Source organism: Rhinolophus ferrumequinum, chromosome 9 (assembly GCF_004115265.2).
Source record: "Rhinolophus ferrumequinum isolate MPI-CBG mRhiFer1 chromosome 9, mRhiFer1_v1.p, whole genome shotgun sequence".
NCBI lineage: Eukaryota > Metazoa > Chordata > Mammalia > Chiroptera > Rhinolophidae > Rhinolophus > Rhinolophus ferrumequinum.
The window spans coordinates 15,235,943-15,255,766 of record NC_046292.1 but is presented as its reverse complement, the minus strand read 5'-3'; the positions used below and the strand labels follow the sequence as shown (position 1 = coordinate 15,255,766).

The following is a 19,824-nucleotide window of genomic DNA, read 5'->3' as shown; positions in this document are numbered from 1 at the left end:
TCACAGACAGAGATGCGCGGCTGGACGGGCTCACAGGGGGCCCCTTGTTTCTTCTGCAGGTCTCTGCTGCAAAGGTGGATGAAGATGTGTATCTGGGAGAGAGTGCTGTTGGAACAGGCCCGCTGACTGGCTTGGCTGCCAAAAGACTTCCCTCCATGGCTTGAACTTAAGGTCTGGTTTGGTTGTCAACCTTGCAGATACAAAAACCCTATCCTATACAAGTCTCACCGTTAATTGGACTTGGGGAGGTTAGACAACACCGTCTAAACTCATAAGAGAAGAAACAGAAACCAGAAAGTCAATTTATTAGTTCATTGACTAGTGAAATATGCCTGCTCTTTGCAGTTATCTATAAAAATAATTTAAGCAGCGAGGTCAAGTCTCATCAGAAAGCCTTTTAGGAATCCCAGTAGAGACTGTATGCTACCTCCACGGAAGCCTGGTGCGTCTGTCGTTGCCATGGAAGTGAAGTCCTGGCCCTCAGACTGGTCAGGTAGAGTCTGAGGTCAATACACACCGCACGGGCAGCGCCAGCTGTCACTGTCTTGTCACTTCCATCACCGAGTTAGTTCCTAGTCTCTGCCACTCTCTTTTGATCTAGTTGGATTCAGCTCTGTCCTTGAGGTAACCTTGTGCAGGTACCTAACGGCACTGACTATGTCCTCATTTCTCAGTCTCTCTAAGAATGTAAGGAGTGCCCTCCCGTTTCTCCTGCCCACAGGCTTTTGTCGATGCTCCAAACATCAGTCTACCGCAGATGAGAACTACTGCTCCTTCCAGGAGCCTAAGCCCAGTGAAACTCAGCTCACTTCCAACTTAGCCACCTTCTAAGTTCCACCTGGGGCATCTACCTTCCACGGGCTACCCCAGAGGCTGGCCTCATCCCCTTGCCCTCTGTGCCCTCACCCGCTCCTTCCTCCCATACCTTTCTTTCACCTGTTACGCTGCCTGTCTTCAGGCCACTCTGCCACACATCACTGATTAAAACTTAGAAAATTATTCATCGATACCCAACATAAATGAAATGGTTCCTGATCAGAAGGATAATAAAAATCAGAGAAGTCTGCAACTAGAATTATCGTTAGAGACTGTAATTCAGCCCTATCATTTTACAGATGAAGAAACTGACTGAAATTTAAATGATTTGCCAAGTCCTGTATCTAGGTGATGGCAGGGCCAGACCCAGAGCCCAGTACTTGAACTAAAACACCCAACTGTTAAGTATACACAACATGCCCTCCGTGGGGAGGGCTTCCTATGAAGTATCTCACAGACTGGCAGCCACTAGTACTAGGTAAACACAGCACAGTTACTGTGCTTTTTTTTTTCCTTTGAATGCTGATTAAATATCAACCATTGATAGCTCTTTCAATGAGAAAAATAATTGTCATTAAGCCATAAAACTGCCCAAAAGTGCCTCAGGGAATACATGATTGCAAATTTCCCAATTTACTATCATTAGTAGAACTCTAAGCAAATTTGTGACTTAACAAAAACAAAAAAATTTTAAGTGACTATTTCAGATATTTAAAAGACAATATATTAATGAATTTTTTTACTGAGGTCAGGATGAATGATTAAAAAAAAAAAGAGAAGCCTAGGATAGTAGAAGAAAAAAGAAATTAAATATTTGTGTCTTTAGACCCACTTCTAGGAATGTATATAGAAATAATTAGATATAATGAAATATTTATGTATACTGTATTCGGAGCAATAGCATTGATGGCTAAAAACTGGAAACTTAAATGTATAATATGAGATTTTAAAGTAAATATGGTATACAGTCATATTATGGAATGTTACTCTACCTATAGCACACGTAACGCCCTCCAAAAAATAAATTGGGACTTCATCGAATTGAAAAACTTTTATATATCAAAGGACACTATCATGAAAGTAAAAAGACAACCCACAGAATAGGAACAAATATTCTCAAATCACATATCTGACAAGAATCTGGTATCCAGAATATATAAATATAGTATATCAGAATATAGTATCCAGAATTCCTACAACTCAACAATAAAAGGATAAATAAGCCAATTCAAAAGTAGGCAAAGGATATGAACAGACATCTCTCCAAAGAAAATAAAGAAAATGGCCAATAAGCTCAGGAAAAGATGCTCAAAAATCAGTAGTCATTAGGGAAATGCAGATCAAAACCACAATGAGATACCACTCCACACCCACCAGGATGTTATAATAAAACAAACACAGAAAATACAAGTGTTGTTGAGGATGTGAAGAAATTGGAACCCTCCTACACTGCTGGTAGGAATGTAAAATGGTGTGGTTGCTGTGGAAAACAGTTTGTTTGCCAGTTCCTCAAAAAGTTGAACACAGAGCCACCACATGACCCAGCCATTCCACTCCTAGGTATACACCACCCCCCAAAATTGAAAACATACGTCTACACAAAAACTTGCACACTAATGTTGATTTGGCTGTTACTTAGCCAAAAAGTGGAAACCACTCAAATGTCCGTCAATGGATAAATGGACAAACAAAATGTTGTATATCCTACACAATGGAATATTATTCAGCAACAGAAAGGAATGGAATATTGATATGTGCTACAACATGGGTGGACCTTGAAAACACTATGTTAAGTGAAAAAAGCCGGACACAAAAGACCACATAGTGTATGAGTCCATTCATATGACATGTCCAGAACAGGCAAATCCACAGGAACAGAAAGTGGATTAGTGGTTGCCAGATGCTGCGAGGAGGGGAGCTTTGGGAGTGAACGCTAACGGGCACGGGCTGTTCACGGTATATGGATTATATCTCAATTTTTAAAATTAGGCTCTTGAAGATTTTTAATAATGTGGGGAGATGCTTTCAATATACTAACAGAAAAAAACAATATAACTATATCTATAATTCCAATTTGGTTTAAAAACATATGTACATGCAAATACACATTTGCATTAAAAAAGACATAAACTATTTGAAAATGCTAACAGTGGTTATCCTGAGGTGGTGTTATTGTGAGGAACTTACTTTCTTTTTCATACATGTCAAAATTTTCTATAGTAAACATGCATTATTTTTACAGCCAGGAAATTTAAAAATAGAAACCCAGGTAGGTCTGTCTGGCTACACAGCTAACATCATTTCCAACATACTATTCACTCACTGCAAGGTACCAGGCAAAGTCAATAAGATACAATCTCTGCCAGCAAAGAATTTACATAAGCCTAGGGTGGGGTTTTCACCCCAGTCCATGGACTGCGGAGTGGAAGAAAAGTGCACATGCTCTTTAAATTACATGCAGGGTTGTCCATTTGCGCACTCTCTGGGGGGCAGGCCCCACGGCTGTCACGAGCAGCAGTGTAGCTTAGTGGTTAAAGGCTGGAGCTGGAGCCAGACTACCTGGGTGTGAAGCTTGCATGTCCAGTTAGCTTAAATGTGTGATCTTGGGGAAATTACCTATCCCGCGTGGGGCACAGTTTCCCCATCTACAAAATAGGAGTAAAAATAGTACCTCTCTCACTGGTTTGTTAGAAGATTAAAAGCGTTAGCACTCCAAAAGCACCAGTACTATATGCTAGGGACATACTAAGTGCTCAACAAATTAATTAGCTGCTGTCTGCTGCGTCATCGTCATTATCACCACCATCACGTCACCACCAGATTCTCAAGGAGGGAGAGACACCGCAGATTAAGGACCACGAGTTGGGTTGCCACATCTCAAAACTAGCGCTGGCTCGATAAGCCTTAATAACCATTACATCCAACCAATTTATTTTTTCAGAGTCTCTCGATTTCTAATGAAACTTCTTTTGAGGCATGCTATAAAATACAATGAGGCAAAACATCAAAAGGCTTGACAAAACAAATTGCTTGTGTCCTCTTATCTTCTAATTCCTAGAAACAAGCGATTTTTCAAGGCTATTAAAATGGAAGGAGGCTTTGAGAGACTTATCTGTGCCTCCCCTGCCTTTCTGGGCCATGCTGCTCTGATCCAGTAATTCATCCAAGATGACTCTTGACAGGCCAAACTACAAGATCTCCTAAGCAACAGATTCATCTAATGAGCGACTGGGGTTAGTGACTGCATTACACCCAATGCGACTCTTGCATCCTGCAGGCCCGAGCTGCAACAAGCAATCATCGCGTCAGTGCTTTCACATCCAACCTCTTAGGTATTAAAAAGGCCCTTGGCTTTGTCATTGGCCCTGATAGATATTTTGCTCTGCCCTGAACATGTGGATGAGTTCTGAGTTTTCACCAATTTGATGATAAGATACAGTTTTCTTCAGCAGGGAATAAATCTGGACCACACAGTAACACAGTACCAAATGCCAACTTCAAAGATACTAGTCTAATGTAAAAATCAAAGAGCTCAGACAACTAAAGAATAGCAAATCAGGCCTTGGAACTCCAGAGGCTGTGTGCTTACAGTAAAGGTTTGGAACACAGGCGCTGGAAACAGAGGACCCAGGGGGTGAATTGCAGTGGTGCCCTTCTTACTAGCTGTATGACTTCAGGCAAGGTGCTTCTCTCTCCAGGCCTCAGTTTTCTCATATGTAAAATGGGGATAATATCAGTCTTCATCTCCTGGGATAGTGATAAGCAATAATAAGCCACTGTACTTAAATAAGTCAACAATATACATAAAGGACATGTCCTGTAATATTTTAAACATTCATTAAATGTTAAAAGGAAGCATAAAAATACACCTGCCAAAATATTTGTTGTTATAGTTCTTAGGCCGGGTGGTCAGCTCACAGATATACTTTTTAAAAATCACTCTGCCTCACCATTTTATATGTTACATATGTATCTTCTATATATGTTAAATATTACATGACTTTTTTAAAAAAGAAAATAATTTCTAGAAAACCACATTATATTCATATGATACAGCTGGTCTGAGATGGGAGTCAGCTAGAATGGGGAGGGTTAGGCCTGTCACAGATAATTGGGCTGTAATTAGAGATTTCATACAAAGCCTTAAACTGACTGAAAACTAGGAGAAGATACAAAGAACTTCTGAAATCACCTAGTCCAATTCCCGGGTTTTGCAGATGAGAAAACCGAAGTGTTAAGGAAAGTGTTTTTAAGATCTTCCGGTTCACTAATGACAGAAATGAGACTCTTACTGTCACCTATGTCTGAACTATATATTCTAAGTGGAAAGCAATGAGGAAGACATTTTGGAAAGGAGAAATAGACAGACACAGTTGGAAAGGGTGAAGGTAGTGACCTAACAATATGGAGTTAATATTTACTAAGATTTATTATATCCCAGGCACTGAGCCAAGCACTTTGCATGGGTGGCCTTATATAAATTTTGCAAAACCTGTGAGGCAGTTACTATTATTAACTCCCCTTTCAACTGAGAAAGTGGAGACCTACAGAGATTAAACGACATCCCCCAAATCACAAAGCCAGTGTGAATGGTAGTCAGTAAATGAACCCATGCTGTCTGACTGCGGAGCTGGAACCTTTACCACTGTACGTTGCCCAAGCTGGAGAATTTAAAAAGCATGAAGCTCTCGATCTGAGTCTTTTTCCTACTTTTTTGGTAATGTCTCAGCTCAGAGACGTAATGTACGGTAAAGCTACACAGTAAATAAAGTGATTATTAAGTAAGAGCGAATGACATTATTTAGAATCTACTCATTCTGTGCTCTATGAGGCACCACACACACATTCCTCAAGCCCCCACCCCGACTTGCCCAGGGTCACACAGCTGGTACGAGTGCCGCTGGGGTACGTGGAGCCCTTGCAGCTCTAGTGTCACTCCAAGGCCCCACTTCCCAACCTCATCACTGGACAGCACGTCCAGATCTTTACGAGCTCAGCCAAATGCCCTGAACTGCGGCTTGGCACTGCGCAGAGAAGAAATTCAGCATAATCCCTGTTCTCGAAGAGCTTATGGCACAGGTGGGAGGAAGAGGCCACTTTCAGTTTAAAATCCTTCTTTTCTTGTACCTTCATAGTGAAGCGGCAGAAGTACTGAAGAGACTACGAACCTTCGGCTTCCTGCAATCCTGTTCTCACGCCACTCCTCAGATCCCTACCTTCAAACACCCCTGCGGACATTCATAGATGAACTCCCTCTCCTCTCCTCCTAGTGCTGTAAGGTTTTTTTGGTCTTTGAAGAAATGGGATGATTTTCATCTCTTACCTTTCGCCAGTCCATCACCAGGGAGTATGAAAAGAGAGGTAACTTAAGGAACTAACAAAAACAAACAAACAAACAAATTGCACAAGGGCGTAACTTCTCTATTGTCTTGAACTTTGGGAAAGAGTCTGTAGGAATCCATACTATTTGCTCAAAAATGTTCAAAGAAGACATGGACAATTTCCCTCTCAACGTTTTGCTGCCCGGGGTAAAACATCCAGAACTCTAGGGGCCCATTAGTCTGCTGTCTTGGACTTTGACCTTAGAAAGTCTCCCTCTGGTTTGAACTGACTGGAAGTGAGGCCAGGGGACAGCAGAGTGCCAGCTCTGAGCAGCTGGTGTCCAGGGTGGCCAAATTTAATGACTGCCGGGGCTTCAGATCAACATCCAGAAGCTACAGTACCATACCAGTCTAAGGGCTAAATGAGTAAGAACAGCAAGTTTCACTGTTATTTAAACATATAGGTTCCTGACATCGTGCTAGGTAGGGGCTGGGCACACAAAACAGTGGCAGATTGCACTAATAAAACTAGACCAAAAAACAGGAAAGGCAAAGCGTGAGCAGAGCACATAAGGAGTAAGGTAGGGGGGCTTACTGTTTGCAAACGGTAGAAGTGAGGGCAGTAGCTGGGATATGAATTAGCAGGGAAGACTAATAAAGTGCAACCAGTTTGAGTTTAGAAGAGTGGCTCTGGATTGTCTCCCTTGCCTGGGCTTTTCCCTAGCCAGCTGGTTAAAATTTGAAAAACCTTAATAAGGAGCTAAAAATAAAAGTCGGGTTCTAAAGCCGACTTTAGCTTTGTAACCTTGAGTTACTTAACCTTTGAAAACCTGTTTTCTCAAGAGTAAAATGGAGTTAACATGTATGTAGGAGCTCATAATGTTATTTTCACTTTTGTATGTTTGAAATTTCCATACCAATTTTTTAAATGGGGATTGCTTAGCTGCTGCAAGGATTACAAGAAATATTTATGTAAAACACCTAGTACAGTGCCTGCACTTTGCAGGCATTCAATAAATGGTAACTACTATTACCAACATAGTATTTTTTAAAGTTCTAGGGCAGGGATAAGGAGAACAAAATGCTGTGAACCAGTGAATTAACAGCTGCAGAGTGCAGACTCACAGGTCTTACAGACTTCTTACTCTTTCTTCCACTTTCATTTTCCCCTTACTGCTTTATTTATCCATTCGACAACTACTCCTATGTACTGACTACCTACTGTACGTAGGACACAGAGTTAGGTGGTAAGAAGGGGAAAGACAGGTAGACAACAGAAGGGATTTTGAGGGGACAATATAACAAGATGGGCTGTTGGGGGTGTATCTCAGAACCAAATGAAATGATATGCAGAAAGTCTGGAATATGTGGGTATATGCAACTTCTCTGAGAAGTTCTGGGGGCATTCTCAAAGAAATTATTTATTTTTTTAAAGTTAAGAACAAAAGTTTAGGGCGGCCAGTTGGCTCAGTTGGTTAGAGTGCAGTGCTCGTAACACCAAGGTCGCCAGTTCAATTCCCACATGGGCCAGTGAGCTGCGCCCTCCATAACTAGATTGAAAACGACGACTTGACTTGAAGCTGATGGGTCCTGGAAAAACACACTGCTCCCCAATAAAATTAAAAAAAAAAATTACAAAAGCACTATGTGCTAAAAAAAAAAAGAATGAAAGTCTAACAAACTGAACAAGAAGCACACAAATTTTACATAAGGAAAAACATAAAGCATTCCTGAAAAACCATAAAAGTAGCCTTGAGCAAATGGAAAGATAGACTGTGATCTTGGATAGGAAGACTCAATATCATAAAGATGTCAGTTCTCCCTAAGCTAACTTATAAATTTAACATGATCTCAGTAAAAATACCATCAAGTTGTTTCCTCCTGAAATTAGACAAACTGATTATAAAGTTCACATGGCAGAATAAACAAGTCAAAGCAGCCAAGGAATGCTGGAAAAGGGCAGTATGAAAAAACTGGCCTTTCCAAATAGTAAAACAAATTATAAAGCCTCTAAAATTATGATGCTTTTGTAATGACATATGAACTGACAAACCAAGGGAACAAAATAGAAAATCCAGGAATAAATCCAAATGCATACAAGAGGTTAGTATCTAAGAAAGACAGCATCTCAAATCAGTGGAGTAAGGTAAGAACTTTTAGTGTTGGGGCATCTGGCTGGCCAATGGGAATAGATAAAATTGGATCCTCCTTCAAACTAAATGCCTAGAAAAATACCAAATGGATCAGAGTCTTAGATGGGTGTTTTTTTTTTAAAAAAAGTGAAACCAGGGGGCGGCCTGGTGGCTCAGGCGGTTGGAGCTTCGTGCTCCTAACTCCGAAGGCTGCTGGTTCGATTCTCACATGGGCCAGTGGGCTCTCAACCACAAGGTTGCCAGTTGGACTCCTCGACTCCCACAAGGGATGGTGGGCTCCGCCCCCTGCAACTAACAAGGGCATCTGGACCTGGAACTGAGCTGCGCCCTCCACAACTAAGGTTGAAAGGACAACAACTTGACTTGGAAAAAGTCCTGGAAGTACACACTGTTCCCCAATAAAGTCCTGTTCCCTTTCCCCAATAAAAAATCTTAAAAAAAAAAAAAAATGAAACCATGTATGTACTAGAAGAAAACATTAATGAATTCCTCATAAACTGAAGAGTAGGGCAAACGTCCTTACTCTGATTCAAAATCTAAAGCAATACATACACTGAAAGACTGATAAATATGACGATATAAAGATATAAAACTTTTATATAGCAATAAAACATATGCAAAGTCAGGCATGTGACACACTGGTAAAAATATTTTTGCAACTTATACCACAGACATTGGGGCAGATATCCTGTATCTCATAAAAGGAGAAACAAATTTAAACTATACTGATATTTTGTTTCTTACCTAACAGATTGGCAAAAGCCCAAAACTCTGACAGTAAGACTCGAGAAAAATAAAAAGGCAGGTCGGGCATGAAATACAAACTTTTGTGAATGTACCTTGTTATATAGTTTTGATTTTAGAACGATATAAATGGTTTACATTGTTAAAAACAAAATCAGACTTTGAAAAGCAATTCTTAAAGTTTAAAACAAATGAAACTGTTTATCAAGTTTACCAAGTTGGTGGCATAACCACACAAAGAAAATAACTACAAGTGACTTCAGGACAGTATTTGACTATATATCTCAAGTAGCACATAGTGTGAGGACAAAGGAATCACATAGAAAACTAAAATATTCAGTAATCTAATGATTCCCGTGGATGACAGAACTGCTGGTTAATAACACGGCCAGGGACATCACAGCCTCAAAGCCCCCCAGTGTGGCCCAGAAAGGATGAAGTTCTGTGACCCAATGAATGGCTACTAGCGCTCCAGTAGAAGGGTGAGAGGGGAGTGGAAAGCGCTGAGATGTGGCTTGAGACTAGCGCAGCCAGAGAGCTTGAGGGCAGGCAATGTTCCTGGTGGAGCTGTATGCATGGGAGTGACATGTTCCGAGCTGTGCTTTATAAGGATCCCTGGCAACCATGTACGAAACAGACTGAAGAGGAACAAAGCTGGAAGCCAGCTGACCAGCTAGAAGGTTTTTGCAGTAATCCAGGACAAGGGATTATAGTAGCTTTTACCTAAGGAGAAAGGGGACATCCAACAGGCTTATAGTCCATATAAATGTGTCTCTTTGTGGGTGGGGAGTGGAACAGGGGGTGGCAGGTTCAGAGAAGGGGAAGATCCTGGGAGAACTCCCAGGTTTTTCTGCCTTTAGCAACCCTGGGGTACCATTCACTGAGACTAGGAACCAAAGAGAAATACCAGATGGAAGAAAAATGGCAAATTCACTGCTGCCAGACCCCCTGACAGCATCTTTCAGAGCTCGTGGGGACACAGAGCTGGAGGAGTCAAGAAGGGAAACCCACAAGTCAGGCTGCAGTCCTCAAAAGCTGAGAAACAGAGGAAGTGAGCGGGTTACAGTAATTTGCAATATCTTCTCAAAGTCAGAAACAGAATCACATACTGTTCACTTTTATTTTTATATTTAAAAAATTCAAGTAACCAATATTTGGAGCCTCAACAGCTATTACTCACCTTTGTAATCCTTTGTTTCTAATCTCCCTCATCCTACCTGGGCCCTTTCCTTCATAAACTATTCTCTATTATTTGTCCCAGAACCAGATTCTAGGGCCTGTAGCAGAGGGCATTCATGCAAATACCTCCAAAGATCATACAGTTATAAAATCTCTGATGTTTAAATGTAAACAACTAATTGTTAAACATTATATGGGCCAAATAAACTCTGGCCGACTGAAATTTTCTATTGAGGTACCATTTTTACAAGAAAGCCTAAGATAAAGATTTAAAAGCTATTTCCTTCTTTTTATTTCCCTTTGAGTACTAATAAAACCAGAAATTACAACTATGAATTGACTTTCTCAGAGGTCCTAGTATTAGAGAAATTCGGAGATAAGTTTGGCTTCAAAACAGAAGCTCTTTACTTTCGCAGATGTAGAGGGACTCCTGGACAAATGCTGGGGAAGCATCCTCTCCTTCTTGACACCTGTCTCTGTCTCTTTGAATCTATCCCTCTCTTCCTCCTCTTTCCCTCTTGACCCTCCTCTCCTAAATCGGAGGAACTGACACCGTCTGTAAGAAGTGGAAGTCTAGAGCCAAAGGATTAGGCTTCTACTACTCTTCCTTTCACCTGTTCAAAGAAACAAATATGGTATCTGCTAACACGGTTGCCAAGACAAACACTATGCCTCCATTTCAGCAGCCTCAAGTGAAATGAGGACAAACAGGGTCTCTAAGGGATTTCTGAAGCACCTCATTGGGTAAATATCTCTATTACAAATGAACATTCAACTATGCTTGACCACTTTCGGCAGGAATCAAGGTCTGAAAAGATATTTTTAAAACTCAGAAGTCAACGCCACAGAACAGTAGGACGTAACTGGCTTTGGGGGGATTTTCATCACTACTGTGATTCAGTGATGCGCTATTTCATTGTTGGCTCTGCGCCCTTTGAGGGGTCAAGGACCCCCTCTGAAATCTGATTGAGGTAATGCACCCTCTTCCCAGAAAAACGAATTCACACAAATTTGCAAGCAAATTCCAAGGATTTGTGGACCCCTTGCAACTCCACTGTTCCCCCAGATTATCACTCCCTGCCTTAGGGGCATCAGCTATAACACATTTACTTCATCTAAGGAAATGAAATACTTGGTGTCATGATTTGAAGATCTGACAATACGGTCTGGAGGATAACGACATCAGGGAAATGTAGCTTTCTTTCTTTACCCGTCTCTCTCCCAAGGCCTGCAGGAGTCTCAAAACTGCATGCTCTCTGCAAATGAACTACCACACCCTCTGCGTGACCTAAAAAAAAAAAAAAAAAAAAAAAAAAAAGGGACAATCTCATCTCTGACTTGAAATGCCCTTAATGCTTAATTTTTCCTCTATGTGGTGACAACTGGCTTTCTCCACATTATTCAAGGTGCTGACTTTAGAAGGCAGGCTATTGGCGATCCAGAAAACCAAATAGCCCAATTCAATGTCCTTGTAAAAATCAAAGAGCTCACTTTCCTGAAGGGCTGAAAGAGGCTGAGAGGTCACTGCCTTCCTCCAGGGTGCTGGTACAGGCAGAACTCCAGAAGGGAAATGTAAACACTCAGTATGAGGCAACAGGGCATACCAATTTGCTTTTCAATCTATTTTATTTCAGTTCAAAGCATCTTTGCAGACAGATAGTCCCAGAAAATAAGCCACACTTTGGTTATACTCAGTCTTCCTCAATCTCCAAAAGCAGCTGAGTATTGCCAAAGTGCGGCTCTTTTTCCTGCACTGCCTGTCTGCCATGATGCTTTGAACTGAAATAGATTGAAAAACAAATCAGTATGCCCTGGCTCTTCCTGCAGTTTTATGTTAGCCTTCAAAGCTAATGTTACCACCTACTCTTTACTGGAACCCAAAAGACCCAAATCACAGAGTAAAACTGAAATACTTTAAATTTGAAGGTCCCACCCAAGCCTAAAATAGCAATTTAATTCAAGGCTTGTTGTTTAACGTTGCATTAACACGCCACTCTGTCCGGTTCCTCGCTCCACTTGGTGGGCTGGATTACATCTTCTGATGACATGTGCCATCTGGGAACTGGACACAGTTTAAAGCAAAACTTGACATTGCTGATCTTATATAGTTCACTCAATTTATTACGGCCTCTGTAATTTTTCATGTTCATGAGCCCAAACATATTATTTTTACTTACTCAAAAAGTCTGCTACTTGCTTTAAAGTATTCAATTCCCTGCTTAAAGTATGCAACATTATTTTGAAAACTTTTAGAGGTAACCCACAATCATTTGTAAACAAATTTTGAAACGATCACCAACTAGAAGAAGCCTTTCATTTTCTTAGAATGCCATACGAAAATGCACATGTACACAATGGAGGAACACAAATGGTTTTGAGCTTGAAATACTAAAATGATGAAAAATGCTCTGAATAGACAGTTGTAAAATTTGGCTGGAAAAAAACTTATATCCCGGTTGAAAAAAATTACATCCCAGCTGGAAAAGTTCATCTCTTAACAGAAATATTAAGGAAAAACAAGATCTGTTCCCCTACCTCCAAAAGACAGAAACACCCCGTCCCACACACACAATTTTGTGTGTAACACACTTCTTGATTTTTGTTATTATTTAGCATGTTAAATAAGTTTCCATTTGGGGCCAAATTTGGTTAGTTCTCCCTGATTAGAATTCAGTAACATGTGTAACAACAAGAAAACTCAGAACCTATTGTTACAGTTCGTCTTATTTAATCCACACAATAACCCTTTGAAGAGGTACCATTATCCACATTGGACAGATTAGACAAGTAATCTGTAACTGGCCCAGCAGCATGCAGCTCTGTCAGCAGCAAAACTGGGTTTAGGGCCAGAGATCAGAGCACAGGACTGTGAAACAGCACAATCACTCACTCCTTTCGGTCCTCCAGCATCCCGGGTTCCTGCCACTGTAGTCTCTGAACCTATTGAAAAATTCTGCCTCCCCACTTCTCTCCCTTTTCCCTTCTTGCTGGACTGGTTCCTTGTCACTCAACAAGTTTCAACTTAAACTACCTTTCTGGAGGGAGGCCTTCCAGGGCCATCCTGGGAAAAGGAGTCTGTCAGGTTAGCATTGTTTTGTTTCCTTTATAGTAGTTGCCACAGTTTGGAGTAACTTTGTTATTTCTTTACTGTCATGGACACTAGGTTTTAGGTCCATCTTGCTCACCCTGGCTTAGCACGGTGGTACCTGGTACATAGCAGGCACTCAAATATTTGCTCAGCACATGGCCTGGATTTGTTGATTTAATATTTACCAAATGACTGGTTGTGGGCACTGGCTAGCCCCTGATACAAAAAGGTAAGGTGTGGTCCATGCCTTTGAAGACCTCCCAAGTTGGTAGAAAAGATAAACAGAATAATCTGTGGTGAGTGGCATCAGTTTAGGTTCAGGTCCCAGCTGCCGTATGCATTCATTAGCTATGTAATCTGGACATCTCTCCTCTGAGTCTCAGTGTCCTCATCTTTAAAATGGGAATATTAATACTACCTATGTCATAGCGTTGCTGTGAGGATTAAATGATAATCCACATAAATCAAGCACATCGTGCAGTCCTTAGCACAGAGGAATCACTCAATAAATATTAACTACTAATTTTATTATTATGATGCTATGACAGCTGTATTTGAAATTATCTTTATTTACTTGTGTACCATCTGTCCAAGCCCCTATAGAATTTAAATTCTGTGGAAGGGCAAAGAGTATATTGATCTTGTTCGCCACTGTATTTCCAAGGATTTGAATCATCTCTAGTACAGAGTAAGTGCCAAACAAATGTTGAACAATTCATGAATGCATGCGTGCAAGCATGGGTTGTTCTAAAACCATTTGTTCAACTAGTGATGAATAGCTAGGTGTGGGAACTGCTGCCATCTAAGAAAGGAATCTAAATTAGAAAATGGGGTGTGGCAGAAGTTTGATGATGTAGCCAAGAAGAAATTTCACTTTGGGGTTGTAAGTGAATCTCCACAAACCACACAAAGATTGGAATACAATTCCAAGGAAGAACCAATGATAGCCCCAGATTGACCAGGTAGGGGACTACCAGAGGTGAGCTCAATTTTCAGACCTATAACTATTATAGTACACCCTTAAAGAGCTTAACCACTCAGAATCTAAGCTTCCTTCTCTTAAAAGAGAAACATGGACACTTGCCTTTAAAGTGTTGTTAGCACAAAAATGCTGGATATGAATATAAATAAAGCACCTAGCTTATCATAGCAATTCCCACTTTGAATAATAAGTCAGTAAGACCAGCCGAGATAATGGAAGCCAGTGTTTTGTCAAAGAGCTCTAAGTGCATGGGACAGTTGTTAACTGGAGTTTCCCATTCCGTGAGAAGCGGCCTGAGGAATCGCTGGACAACACTGACCCAGTCTACTTGTGTCTATGGCAAGGGTCGGCACTCTTTTTATGTAAAGGGCCAGATAGAAATATTTTCGGCTTTGTGGGCCAAGTGATCAAAGTCTTGCGACATCTGTGTCAACTACCCAACTTTGCTCTTGTAGCAGGAAGGCAGTCGTAAACAAAGCATAAACCATGAACATGGCTGTGTTCCAATAAAACTCCACTTATGGACTCTGAAAATTTGATTTCATGTAACTGTCACAATTCATATGAAATACTGCCCTCCCCCCAAAAACCATTAACAAATGTAAAAACCATTCCTAGCTCCTGGCAGACAAAAAGCAGGACGGGGTGGGGGTGGGAGGGCGGATTTGGCCCAAGGCCAGTTTGCCTGTGCCTAGTGTAGGGACTCGGCGGGGGAGGGGGACGAGACTAAGAGCGTCAGCAGCGAGAGGCCTGCGACCGACCGACCGCGCGGGGTAGGAGGCGGTGCGGGGCTAGGGCAGGCCCCAGGCGGAGAGAAGGCCCCAGAGGGAGCGAGCGCCCCGCCTGGGACCCCACAGCCTTTCCCCGCCGGAAGCAAGAGCCGAGCCTGGCTTTGGGTGTGGGCCGCCCGTGGGGGTCCGCGTCCCAGGGCGGGGGAGCGGCTGGCACTTGGCAGGGCCGGGCGCAATTCGCCCTGCGAAAGGGTCTCTGCATGCCCCTCATTTGGGGCGCCTCTCTCCGGCATCAGCTACAAAAGGGGTCTCCACGCTGAGTCCCAGCCCCGTTTCTATGGTTACCTGTTCAGCACCGATTCAAACTGCCGTTCTTTATTGACAGCGCCATAAAGGACACGAACACTCCTGCCCAAAGGGAACAATAAAGATTTCTTCATTCAACAGCGCCATAGACGCCAGAAGACGGCCATCTTGAGGCCGGCGCAGACAGGCTATAAGCGGCAAGGGGGAGGTCCGGCCTGCCCCGCGCGCTACAGTCACGTGCTGGGGGGGGTCTTGGGGGTGGGGCCTGTGTCACGCGCGCTCTCTCCACCAATACTAGGACACTGGAGTAAGCTGGTTACTGACCTCATCTCTGACCTATAACCCCTAACCCCTCCCCTGCCTACACTCCCTTAGGAAAGTTCAAGTCGAGTTACACCGCCCCTTGCGGGGGGGCAGCCCTAGGGTTAGGATCAAGTAGACACCACAGGTTTCTTTCCATTTTTCCAAAACAACTTGTTCACGTGCAAGGCGGAGACGTGACCTGAGCCTCGTCCCCAGACGCATTCTCATTGGTGGAGAGGCTTGGCGCTGCTCAGACATGATAGGCTAACATACCCGAATCAACCAATCGTGATGTACTGAAGGCATTTTGATCCCGCCTCTCCCTCCTCCAATTTCAGCATTTAGGGATTTGGGGGGAAGGTGTTCACAGACGTTCTTTTTCTCACTTTCTCATGCGCTTTGTCGCACACTACGCGTTCCACGTTGAAGCTCCTCTTGCCACCCTCACACAGCTAAACAGATGAAGTCAGATCCAGACAATGTCAGACTAATTAAGTCACATCAGCGCTGCCCTACTGAACCTCACACTGTCACTCTGTCACTGCCACGCAGCTAATTTTTCTGTCACTGCCAGTCATGCTGCCCAAATCCAGTTGTCTCAGTACAATGCTGAGTTCCCTCTGTGGTTACAGCTGTTACATCAACAGTGTCAATATCCAGCCATTCTGAGAGCTGTCATTGTCAGACTGACTCCTACACCATTACCGTTTTTAATCACAAATTCAATCTGCGGGGCAGAACTGTCACTCACAATGTTGCTGTCACCTGGTCCATCATCTTTTACTGTCACTGTCCGATATGCAAACACTGTCAATGACCACAAACTTCAAACAGTTCTGTACAACATAGCACTTGGAATGTGTGCCCAGCGGTCACCCTTTCAGTTGTAGTCACTGTCATTGTCACTCACCTACTTTCACTGCCACATAGTCAAGCCAATAGTTAACAAACCACTACTGGGTACACAGCTGTCCTTGTTACTTCCCAATTAGTCACTTTCCCTATTATACTCACACATCACTGTCACATTCAGGGTCAGATTTACTGTAGCTGACATGCAGTCACTGTTGTAGGCGCTAGAGCCACAACACAGCTGTGTTCATTTTACTACCTCCACATTCTCCTTTAGTGAATATCCCCAATGCAGAGTGGCCAGATTTAGCAACAAACAAACAGCTAGAATGGTGCTTGGCACATAGTAGGTGCTCAAGAAATATTTGTCAAATTAATGGAGTAAAAAACAGTATTATTCTAATGTACTGTATGTGAATGTGGATGCCTTAGGCTTATGAGTCTCAAACAGTTGGAATAAGTTTGCAGGCCCAATCGGTCCTCCCTCTTTCATTTAGCAAAACTCTACATTCTATAGGAAGTAGAAGAAGAAAGCACAAGAAGTGTGGCTATTGTACCTCCACTGAATTCCTGGGATGATGGTTACAAAGAATTTTTTAATTTTGTTTTTATTTCTTATTTTAGTTCATGTTTTAAAACCAAAACATGTTTGTTGTAGAGCATTTAGAAAACACAGGAAGGACTCTTTCCTTCTGAAGGATTGTTTTAGACATAACAAAGAATGCCACGGCCCAATGCACCCCTACACACTCACAAGGATCAACGGCTACAGTTTCTCCATAATTGTTTACTTAAGGTTTGCATTATTAGAAATTCCCGTGGGGCTACCTTGCCTACAGTTCATGAAGAACAGCATAGGGTCATGGAAAGCAATGGCCCTGGCTTCTGGGTCGCCATTCTATGAGAGAATAAAACAGTGGCTGGACCTTCTAAGGACCTCATCCCTTGGGAGAGCCTCAAGGGTTTTGGAGAAATAACTTCTCCAGAAGGTCCCAATCCTTGACCTCGAGTGGGAAGGTACTTGTAGACTTTTCACCCTTTTTTCTACCTTGACAGAGAATATTCCCAGGCCAATGGCTGAGATGGTTCCAGCTAAACTACCAACTGTTTCCGGAGTGACTACTATATGCCAAGAACACCGGGGTGAAAAGTACATGGTCCCTGCCCAGTAGGAAACAGCACAGCCACTACCATATCTACAGCAAATAACAGCAGTCATCATTTATCTTGCTTTTACCCTCTGCCAGGTACCATGCCAAGCTCTTTACCTAGATTATCTCATTAATTCTCATAACCACCCAATGAGGTAGGTAACATTATTACCCCCTTTTATGCAGGAGAAAACAGACTCGGAGAAGGTAAATAATTTGCTCTAGGCCACACAGCCACTAAGCAAGTGGCTCTGGAGTTTAAACCTAGGAAGTCCGACTCCAGAGCCTTGACTGCCTCTCCGATCCAGAATCATGACTCATGATATGTGTACATTATAAACAATTCAAGGATTATAGAAAAATACAAACAAGAGTTAAAAACAGAATCACTTTAAATCCTACCAATTAGCAGTAGCATATTATTACAGATGAGCATTTCTCCATCTCTGGGCACATATATATGTAGGTAGGTAGATGAAGAAGTAATAATGATAATAATGAATGTTTCCCTCTAGTAAGCGCTGTTCTGAGTGCTTTCCATGAATTAACACATTTAATTTACTCAGAGAGAGATGGATAGACATAACTTTATTAAAATGAGCTCATTTAACATATTCAGGATTCACATCAGCAGCCAACCACCTGGTGATGTTTTTTTTCCCAAATCTGGTTCTTTTCTCAGCCTTTACTGTCTTCTCTCTGCCTTCCAATCAAATCGTAAGCCCAGAGTCCTTGGGCTGCAAAAGCTGAGTCTTTAAATAGCACCCTCTGCACAGCTGCTGCCCAGTCAAATGTCTCTGCTGTTCCCCAAGGCAGTGGTGTTATTTGTAGAAATGAATTTTGCTAGAGGCTCGACATATGCTTTTTATTTCTTAGAGTAGGTATCTGGGCATTGTTTTCCCTGACTTTCTAAGTGTTAGGATTTTACTATCCTTTTTTCCAATCCAACTGAAGCTTGGTCTTTAGATCTTGCCCAGTGGAGACCAGAGTCTCAGATAAGGATGATATTGGAATTTGCCGAGTGACTCAGAAAGGTCAACCGCCTGTTCATTCATCCCTCCGGGATGACAAAAGACGAGGAGAAGGGAGATGGCCTGGCTCCCACGGGGCTGCCTAGCCAAATGGGAGTCTGGAGCACTTCTGTGGGTCCGGCTCTACCAACGTCTTATATTGTGAAGAAATCCCTTGCCTCAGTTTCCCCAAGACAAAAGGCACTCTTACATTTAGAATGATGGAATCAGCATCTCCACGGAGGATGGAGACTCCACTAAAGCTATGATTTTTCCAGCCAAACCTGCGTCTCCTCTCTAGCTCCCCAGCCCACCCACCATGTTCTGCGGGATTGCTCAGATCAGACACCTGGAAATTGTCCTCGACACTTCTGTCACTCACCCTCACCCAGTCACTCTAAATATACTCTATTTCCACAAGCAAAGCTCAACTGAACCTTTACCTGTCACCTACTGTACTAGCCTCCTCATGCAGGCTCTTAGGATATCCCTTACATTGTTCTGTAGATAGCAGGCCAGCGTAGTATTTCATTTCTACTAGAATCAACTTTATTTAGGTACCCTAAAGTTGCAGACAAGAAAATGTACTCATTTAAAGTGGAGTGTTAGCCAATATATACACCTGGGTAACCAACACCATATCGAGACATAGAACATTTTTATGTTTAGAGCCGTTTTACGTTCACAGCAAAATGGAGAGGAAGGTACAAAGATTTTCCAGAGCCCCCTGCCCCTACCCATGCATAACCTCCCCTACCAGAAATATCTTTCACCAGAACAACACAGTTGTTGCCATTGCTGTACCTCTACTCATAGATTGTTATCCCCCAAAGTCCATAGTTTACATTAGAGTTTACTCTTGGTATTGTACATGCTATAGGTTTGGACAAAGTATAATAACATGTACCCACTATCATAGTATCATACAAAATAGTTTCACTGCCCTCAAAACTTCTTCTGTGCTCTGCCTATCATCCCTCTTTCACGCCAACCACTGGCAACCACTGACCTTTGAACTGTCTCCATTGTTTCGCCTTTTCCAGAGGTCATATGGTTGGAATCGTACAGTATGTAGCCTTTTCAGATTGGCTTCTTATTCTTGGTAATATATTTTTAACTTTTCTCCGTGTCTTTTCATGACCCGATAGCTCATTTCTTTTTAGTGCTAAATACTATTCCATTGTCTGG

The 19,824-nt window shown here is 42.2% G+C and overlaps 1 protein-coding gene across 3 annotated transcripts in view; it reads right to left on the bottom strand.

The window, feature by feature from the left end:
* ZBTB40 (zinc finger and BTB domain containing 40) overlaps positions 1-15,507 on the bottom strand; it is a 71,437-nt gene extending 55,930 nt beyond the window's left edge. For 2 of the 3 annotated variants that reach the window (XM_033113876.1, XM_033113872.1), the window contains exon 1: positions 15,360-15,507. The gene's annotated coding sequence lies outside the window, so the exon portion shown is untranslated. Of the gene's footprint in view, positions 1-6,139; positions 6,331-15,359 lie in introns of those variants that run through there. The other variant, XM_033113874.1, reaches the window with a different exon arrangement.
* Positions 15,508-19,824: the final 4,317 nt, after the last annotated feature.